The sequence below is a fragment of the Pomacea canaliculata genome, linkage group LG9, assembly GCF_003073045.1.
Source record: "Pomacea canaliculata isolate SZHN2017 linkage group LG9, ASM307304v1, whole genome shotgun sequence".
NCBI classification, from domain to species: Eukaryota; Metazoa; Mollusca; class Gastropoda; order Architaenioglossa; family Ampullariidae; genus Pomacea; species Pomacea canaliculata.
In genome coordinates, this window is record NC_037598.1 from 460,036 (window position 1) to 469,878 (window position 9,843).

At 37.9% G+C, this 9,843-nt stretch overlaps 1 long non-coding RNA gene across 1 annotated transcript; it reads right to left on the reverse strand.

Moving 5' to 3' along the window:
* Positions 1-625: 625 nt before the first annotated feature.
* Positions 626-2,671, reverse strand: LOC112572848. Its single transcript, XR_003101083.1, has 3 exons — positions 2,366-2,671; positions 1,721-1,797; positions 626-864 (listed from the first exon to the last, which is right to left on the reverse strand). It is a non-coding gene; the product is annotated as an uncharacterized LOC112572848 (long non-coding RNA).
* Positions 2,672-9,843: the final 7,172 nt, after the last annotated feature.

The following is a 9,843-nucleotide window of genomic DNA, read 5'->3' on the forward strand; positions in this document are numbered from 1 at the left end:
ACAAAAAATAACCAGATATGTAAGTCCACTTTCCACTTTCATTTTTATTGGTTAAATAGTGACTTTTACTTAAAAAAATTATAATCAAAGGCTTGTTTCAAAAGTAAAGTTCAATTTGATGTATCTAAAACACTTAAAAATAGTTAACAGCCGTTCAAAATAAATTGGTTACAAAATAGTCCATGTGAACATCAGAAATTTGAGTATAACTGTTGATCCTGTATGATACTGTCAGACTTGTTTAAATGGACACCCATTGCTCTCACCATGACTAATGCATGGATCATAGTTTGCTTGCATGCATCTTAAATAACAATAATAATAGTAAAAATAATCTTCATGATTATGATAATGATGTTAGTAATAAGTGATCAGTGAACAGGTAAAAAATATTATTTGAAATGAGAATAACACAAATGATTAAAAGCCTTGATTATAAATGCAGCATGCTCACAAAACAGGGCCCCATAAACTGTCCTTCTGATGTCCAAGCTTCGTTTTTGCCATTCAGACTGCTGTGCACAAAGTAAAGGTGATCTGCTTGCCTTTGTGTGTCATCTTTACAGTCCATTTATAATACTTTCGTTGGTTTGATATATGATTGGAATAAAACAAAGAGAGGTTCTACAATTTGTCTTATTTTTTTACTGCAACATTAGTTCATATTTTGACATTATTGTAAGAGAAGGAAGTAGCAATGAGAGATAAGGAAGAATGCAGAAAGTGATAAAAGGTCGTCAACACAGTTCTGTGAGGTCGGTGGTCAAGTTCAGTTCTTTCTCAGCAAGCAGGCAACAGCGAGGGCAGCAGTCGAAAACAAAAGCAGCGGATGGACGAATAAAACTTGTCCACCTCCGTTGTGATCTGAGACAAATGATATCAAGACACTTCCGTGTAGTTACATCCTAAGCACCCTGGGCTGTTAGCAAGAGTATTCAGCCACGATTATTAGTAGGAGGAAGTGGAAAAACCAAGTGGTATCTAGATAAGACGAAGCTGGGTGCACACACTACGAGGTTTGATACCCGTGTATACACCCTACTCCTCCATTCTCGCCCTCTCTCTCCCACCCAACTCGTGCACCCAGCTGTAGATTGGCTACACGACTCTGTGGAGGGGACAGTAAAGCAGAAAGAGAGAGAAAAAAGAAAGATAAAGAGAAAGAAGGACACCCTATCACAAAACGGCCTACATTGAGATAAACAAGGGCTCCAACACCTCACTTTACTATTTCCTTAAGGCCATTGGACTTTTCTTTTTCACAGCTCAAATACTCTTTTAACGGTAATTATAAAAAATTATAGAGTGTAGACTTAGTGTTTTCAAAATGGTGAATAAGCAAAATTTTTTTCTGCACAACAATTTAGTCGCTTGAATTAGATGTTGTTGAATAAACTCGCACGTGTGTGAGTTTTCTTACAAAGGTAATATTAATAATCTGAGATGTCTACGTATTTTTGAAAACTTCTTTTTTAAAATAAATCTAGTTTTTGTAATGTTTTATTTTATGTTTTGTTTGTTTGCACGTTACTGCGAAAGGAGAATTTCTGTTTTATAATCTTATCATGAACTTACTGCTTCGACCACAAAACAACACACAAATAACACGTGGCTAACATTTGTAAAATCTTTAGCTAACTGATAGTCTTTTCAGTAACAAGCAATTTCAAGAACATGCAAGTAAGTCGACAACATTATACCACTACACAATATTCCGCACCTGTGGAGTTGCTAGTAGTTGTCAGTGGGGATGTCAGTGGGGGTGTGGTGTGGTGGTGTTTTCAGCAAAAAGTGTTCCTGGTAAAAATGAACAGTTTCATTATTCATATTTCAGAATCAAGCCTGTGTAATTTTTCCTTAGCCTGTTATTCTAAAACTAACGATAAACTACAAATATAATATAGATAATACAATAAACTCTGAGGGCACCTGATTAAGGTAGGAACATGTTTAAGGAGGATAAGCTTATGTTTTTCAAAACTTCAAATTGAATACATCATGCGACATAAAAAGACGACTAAATTGTAAACAATAAATTGTTCAAAGCCGTTCTATTGACAAACAATAAGGACTGATTCCTGACTACGGGAACTGCATGTTCAGTAATTTCTAAAATAGTTGATAAAGAATATGACATCTGTTGCAATTATTAAACAACAAGAATTTCCGAGTGTCTGGCACATTAAACAGAAGAGGAAGTCAAGATTTAAACTCCTTTGTACAACTAATACTAGAATAGCACAATAAAGCTCTCTAGTTCCCATTCACACAACCATAAACTACTTGACTACACATCATTCCTAGTCTCTCTCTCTCTCTTACACACACACACACACACTTCTTGTTGTAGAATAACCATACATACCAACATGAAGGAGAAGTGCAAGAAGAGAAAGCACCAGAATCCTCGCTGCCATTGTCGGTGTGTTTGTCTGTCTGTCCTTTACGCCAAACTTCCTCAGCGAAACCTGCTCCACTCGTTGCCAGACGATTCCTTTTATTACCAATGTCCTCGAGCACCATCTGTGATTGGCTTAGAGGAGCCATGGGAGGAGTCTTGGCACCTCACATTTGGCTGATCTCTATTTCACAATCTCTAAAATAGTTTTTTTTAAAAATTATATCCTAGCAAAGCAGATCGGAAAGAAGAAAGGACATTTCAGTGTAAGACTCTTACTTCAACTTTTACATTATTGTGAACTACAAATATCGCTGAAATTATATAGCGAAAACAAAAACAAACACGTCTGGGTGGGCGTGGCAAGTTCGTCAGGTTACCTTATTCCGGGTGTGAGGAATGACTTTGGGTGTCTAGCCACACACTAGCGCGTGCACGTGGGAACAGAGATATGAAAGTATGAAAAAAAGGAAAATGAAATATACAACTCGAAATAACAAGGAAGAGGAAACAAACAGAGGCAAAGCAGTGTAAATGTTTTCATCGGATGTTTAGTCTTAATAGTAAAAAACTTTTTTCCCTCCACCACACTGATGATAGAACAGAGAATATTAGTCCATCATAAATATTTATGAGGCTCTCATATTAACCGCAGAACATCTTATCTGTCCGCTGGAATGCAATTTTGTTCTTTTGTGTGTTTTTTTTTAATTTTTTGTCGTCAGATAAAAAAGGTAACAGAAAGACACACCCTTGGTGAGATAATTTCCTTTTTCCGCCAGTAAATTAAATGACAGTTTACTGGGCCTTTCTTTATCTTCTCTATCTTTCTGTGTTCTGGTAGTGACTTCCTCCATAGGAACGATGCACGTACAGTGGTATTACATTAACTTTTACAACTAAAAAACTAATTATAATTAGCAATATCTATTATCAAATGACTGTAGTATATAATATTTGATTTGTTGTCATTGTAATGAAATGTTAACACGCAAACATTTTCGGTCTGAATTTTTTAGTAAACAGAAGGTATAAGGGATAAGCTAATTACAGGAATTTAGACTCATGGTATCTTTACAGACACCTTTTCAGATTATATATTTAATATGGTGCTCGAACTTTACAATGTGCAGGTGAAGCCAGGCAGGCTGTTAATATTTCACAACCTTGCTGGACTGTACTCCCGACTTCAACTCACACACATACACTGCTTGAGAAACATTCCCTACAAAGCCAAACAAGACAAAGTTTGTTCATTCAGGTAGCAGATTGCCCTGAGCTTTTTTCCCCAATTCAGTTACAGTGATAGTCACAAATAAACAGTCATTTCCAGCCATCTTGAGCACGGTGGACCTTTCTTGAAACATCTGTCACCTTACACCCGATAAAGACCGGGTGGCATGGTCGCCCTATATTCTCATGGACATCTGGGGGCAAAGGAGGAAAACTGTCGTGCACATGCTAAACAAGGAGATTAAATTCTGTATTGAGTTCCTAGACCTCTAGCTGTGAAATGCAAATAGGGGACTGACAAACAGGTGAAAACACTGGAATTATAAACTTCTGTTGATTTGAGTCACGTGTCTGTTTAACAAACACAAAAACTCTTAAAAGAAGATTTTACAGATTGGGAATGGAGATTTTAATGTTATATAATTTTGTGATTACTCCTGTGACTCGTGATCATGAAAGTGTATTTTTCTTATTGTTAACATTCCCGGCTCAATGTATTACAATGGGTTGTTTGCAGGTTGGGGAAGCAGAAACAAGAGCTGGATAGAGGCGCGATCCACGCTACCTCATTCTCAAGTCGGTCTGTGTGAATGTTTAAAACTAAGCAGGACCTGCACACCTGTGATTTACACCTTTACAACACCTTGTTTTGCTGGAGTCTCGGTAACTGCCAGTCGCAGGCGGAGCTCGAGGGAGGGGAAGTGGGCGGGAAGGGAGAGGTAGAAATCTCTGCACTGTCACTGTGAATAAGGTGGTGTAAATGATAAGAGACGAAGAGTAAATGTTTTTTTAAGTTTAATTTTAATTAGCTATTTTGGTTGATTTTGGCCTTAACGAGACCTCGATTCTGTCAAACGCTAGATTTTGGCGAATAAATTAAAATAAAACACAAACAAACTGAAGTCGTCCTGATAGCCTCTGCACATGTTCTCCAGTGTGTTCTGCTCATCACTCCTTTTCTCTGAATCCACCATCACTCTCTCCCAGTCGTTCATAAACCTTGGAGATATTTTCAAAACTTTATCGTGTTGTGTTGCCATACCAGCCTCGCAGGCCAGTCTGCTCGGCACATGGCGGATTTCTCTCTATTCCATGTACCTCACTGGAGACGTTTGGCCGTCCCTCCTTCTCCCTGTCCAGCCTCAGTCTGTGGAATGACTTCCTCCGTCTCTCCGCATAGAGTCGATATCTGGCTTCCCATCTGAACTTCAAGCTTAACTCTTTCGCACACCTACTATATCTTGCCCATCCTGTTGTCCTTTCTCCCCTACACTCCTACCTGTGCATTACTTGTATTGGTAACCGGTCTCTGTTTGTATAAGTTGTACATATTTGTACTTGATTGTTATATTCTCATCACGTGGCCTCTTTCCTCACTGTCCCTGTTCTCTTATGAAACACACCAAGCTCGATTCCATGTGGGGAAATGCGCTATAAAAATATTATTATTATTATTATTATTGTTGTTGTTGTTGTTGTTGTTGTTGTTGTTGTTGTTGTTGTTGTTGTTGTTGTTGAACACAGAAGGCGTTGAAAACCAATTTTTGGACTTGAGCTAAACAAAAGCGTTGTCGTCCCGACATTACTTGATCGTTCGTAAGATAAAAAAAATGTTGAAAGGACCGAAGTGGGGTAGCTTACTCACGCTAAAAATAGTCAGATGGGATTCGCACGACTGGACAAGGAAGGGCAGGGTAGGTTAACCTTTGACTTTAAAGCCGCAGGGCGTAGTAAAAAACTAATGTTTTAAACTGCTGCAGACACGAGACTGTTAATGCTTTCTATTTTATTTACTTTGTATTTGTCTGCTGTTGTCCTTGACTAGTTGTGTCGTTAAAGATCGTTGACAAGATTTATGTTCTAAACTCTACTATAAGAATATTTCTGCGAACTAGATTTTGCCGTAAAGTTTGGATGATTTTTATACACTATATACACTATGCCACATGACTGTACACTTTTTAATTAATACTATTCATCCTTTATCTTAATTTATATTTCCTTATTTTTTATATTACTTTTTGTGTATGGATGCAAGTGTTTGAGTTAGTGTGGCAAGCTTTGCAAAACATTCCACAGAGCGAATTGCAGTCTTGTAGTCTCTATGTTTGGTGTGTAGGTGGCAGGGCAACGGGAAAACCATGACAAGCGTGGCATTCAAGGAATTTCACACATTATGATCAGTCAGCAAGGTTATAATACTAATTTGTCACAGAATTTGTCCTTTACAGAGCGATTGTCATTGTCTCTGGACATGTCAAACGACTGTTAAATGTTTTGGCTGCATGTCCGCTCGCGAACACCAAGCTCGTGAGTCCTCAGACAGACTACTACAATTATTATTGAAGGATGCTTGTCATTTTAAAGACCAGGGTGTGAATTTAGTTGATTTTGGCCTAGTTTTTATATGTGACAAGTTGAAAGGTTGAAGGTTGAAGGTTGAAAGTTCTGAAAGTAAAATGCTTTGTGGGTATCTGTTAAAGCAATTAAACTGTGATTTTGACCGACTACAATCTGACATGTGAAGCTACCAGGGGGAACTCAATGCAAAGTTTCTTTGCCACAATATTTTTCTCATGTATCTGGGCAGACAGCTCAGTGCTGCAACCGTGGAATGTCTGAGTGCTCCCTTCTCTGCCCTTTGTCCACCTTACCCTGTCCTCCTTCCGTTGATATTCAAGGCACGAGCCCCACATTTATTTAGGACGAGATAGTGTGCTCTGTATGAGTTTCCTCACTACAAGTTGAGCTCACATATTAATACAAAAAATCTTTAGAAAGCCGAAGAATGCCTTAACCCAAGGTGGTTCATAAGTGCTGAGATTTGTATGCTGCTTTTGATTGCAGGTGACAACAGGTGTTTTGTTTTCGTCGCCAGAGAGGTACCGGGGCTGTTTTGACAACCTAGTCAAGTACGGGTATTGCCAAATATTTTATCACTGCCCGACTCTTCAAAGGAACTTCGTAACCTTTCTGTTGAGAGCTGTTGCCTGACATCTAAGTAAAAAACAAAGAGGTTTACGACAGCGCATTCAAGTAAATAAATTGTCAGACTTTATTCTCATGGAGTAGAAACAACTCTCAACACCCGTTTACCTTTGTTTGCTGTGTACAGCCCACCTTCACAATTCAAGATTCAAGACCCTTTCACTCTCTATGAAGTATGCGTGAAGGAGGGGGGAATCTTGTTTGTTGATGCCACCTGCCCTTTACCTGAGCACCTTGAGAATGTAGTTACTGTGTCTAATGTTACACCTGCGCTAACCCTCATGTACGGAAGAATGTCGAATATTAAAGGCTTGAGCGTTAGACTAAACAAATGTTTGGTCAAGAACTGTAGATAAGAAGACATCCTTGAATAAAAGAGAATTCACACGGTCTCTGAAAGTAAAAAGAGACAAGACACGAACCTCTGGGCTTTATTTTTATTTGACGAAGTTTCGCATGCTTTGAAAGTGCTTGACCCATGTAGCGGACTCTCGTCTAAGTCAAACTAAAAACAAAACTTTTCATTGAAACAAACATTTTAAAACAATTGCTTGAAAGCGCAGAATAGTGTTTGCGTACGTGTGTGTGTATGTGCTGAATGAATGGGAAAGTTAAGAGGAATCTTAGATGAAATGATTACAACATGTGTGAATGTAAAAGGAAGATGCATGTGAATGTGTGTGTGTTTATATTTATATATATATACATATAAATATAGACACCCTTTTCACGCCATTCCCTACATTATAGTTATATATTCGTATTTCCTTCTACATCAGGTAAAAAAAATCTTAAAAAGAACAGACCCCGTCGTTGAGAGATTGTCTAATCGTAAAATTCTGTTTAAAAACTATGCAAAGACACGCCGTTCTTATCGGTTCTAAAATATTCTTCAATTTGGAGGGCTCATTTAAAATTTTGTGAGGTCTTTAACACCCATAAATAGTTTGACTTAAATGAAGATATAGTAATGACACTCTAATCACAGTTGAAGAAAAATTCATTTGACTGAAACCGGGTACCCGGGAAACGTTCATTGATATAACAAGGATGTTGCTAGAGACAAGATGTCGAAATAAAAGGCTCACAAGGGAAAAGACGATGATCAGTCATGACTGACAGTCCCACCTATTTGCCTGACTTACTTCCTCCACCAACCCCTAGCTAAAAGCATTTAATTTTGTTTGGATTGCTCTAGTTTCGCTTGCTGCGTGCTGTGTCAAGGTCCACAAGAATAAAAACTTTTATTTTCATGACTAACGTGACGAACTAAACAGTATTTTGAAAATCTTTGATATCTCACCATATCTGTCCATGCTTGAACCTCCGAACCGGGCTATTCAGTTTTAAGTTATGTATTATTTCTAGTGTTATCCAAGAAATATTGTCTTTTTTGTTATCCTTGTCGATCAGTGTCATGTGCAACGATCTAACCTACTTTTATGGTAGATAAACAATTTCTGATGCTTTGTACTTTTAAAAAATAAGGTTATGTCACACATCCTTTTAAATTATGTTTTTAAATAAGTTGGCAATCAGCTAACCAGTCCAATGATACTAATTGGAGGAACAACAAGAGGACTGATACAGATTGCACAAGCGGTGAGTGCGAGTGTCAGGATGTTTGTATTGGAGACAAATGGAGTGAAGCTCTCACGAGCTTTACAACCTCACACACCAAGATTTTGCTTCAATGTCCGGCGGTTATCAGATACATTCCTTCTTCACAATCTGTAAGTGTTATAATTTATACTCGTCCACGAGATTATTTTTATGGAGGCGAGGGAGTAAGGTTTGACAGTGAGTATTTACAGCAAGCAGGTGAATGGGAGGAACGGTGTTACCCGACATGGCAAGAGAAGATCACGACTAGTTACGGACGTTGGTGACGCAGGGTTTTTTTTTTTTCCTTGGTTATCGCGAGGACTACTTCCTTGGTGATTTGTCGGCGGGATCTGATGTCGTTGCGGAGATAACAACTCGCAGTCTCGTGTTCACTGAAGTTTGTTTCAAAAAGCTCTTCTTGACGTTAGATGCACTGGTAGGTCATTGGAGATTTAGTGGTAACAACACTTATATTATAATTCGCTTTATAAGAGTAGTTCTATTCTTTTAATTTAGGTTTTTCTGTTTCATGAATGTAAGGGGAATTTGGCCGATTTCGTTATAGTTAGATATTAGATACGTGTTGAAAAGACAAGGAGTAATTAAAATGTTTTTAAAAACTTCAGTACACAAGTTTTTTTTTTCAGTACCCCACAGACACGCACTTGTTTCAAGCTGTGGCAAAGAATACTTTTTCTGGGTTGTAGCGGGATATCTGTGGTTGTTCTCTGTTGTTTGGTCGTCTGCTACTTTGTAGTTTGTGTTACGGGTTGCCTCTTTTGTTCGTATGTGTGGGGTTTATACAAAGCTGCGAATGTGTTTAACCCCTTCATTTTCTCTGGACATGCGAGATACGAGTAATACACTTACCAGGTACCTTGTCACAGACTCCCGGTGGTTTTCCCTTGATCAGATTGGTCTTTTTGTTTCGATGTTTTTTTTTAGGAAAGTGTGTCGTTTGTCTTTCTTGTTAGCTAATGGCTTTAACACAGAGGGGAATTTTACTATATTTGTTTTTTGATTTGAAATATGTTAAGCTTTCAGTGTCCATGAAATTGTACACATTGATCAACATAAATAGTTATTTACATTCTCGCATTCGTCAGGAGGATTCGATAAGTCACGGAAAAGAATTTTTATGAAGGTGTGGTATTTGTGTTAGAGGAAACAGAGTTAACGGTTCACAATAAACGTCGAATGGTAACTGTGGTAATAAAATATTTTGTTTTGTGGTTAAGAAATTTGTAGTCTCTAGGCATTTAGTGTTTCGAAACTGTTTTTTAAACAAATTCTTTAGTGATTTTTATTACCGCAATGCGAAAGTAATACTTATTAGAATCTATTTTTAGTACATTCTCTTATCTTATTTTAAATGAAGATGTTTGGTTTTTCTTTTTTTTTTTCTTTTTTTTTTTTTTCGTTGTTGAATAGTTCTTGGGAAAATCTGTAGAGATAAACACTTGAGATTATCATCAGATCGATGCTGGCGTATTTTGATTCGGCATCGTTAACTGCACATTGTGCGAGGTAAGAGCAGGACGCGCGTGATCGGGAAGTGACAGGATCGCCTCAGGGCAAATAGACAAATGTTATTGTAGGATGTACTTCTGCGGACAATC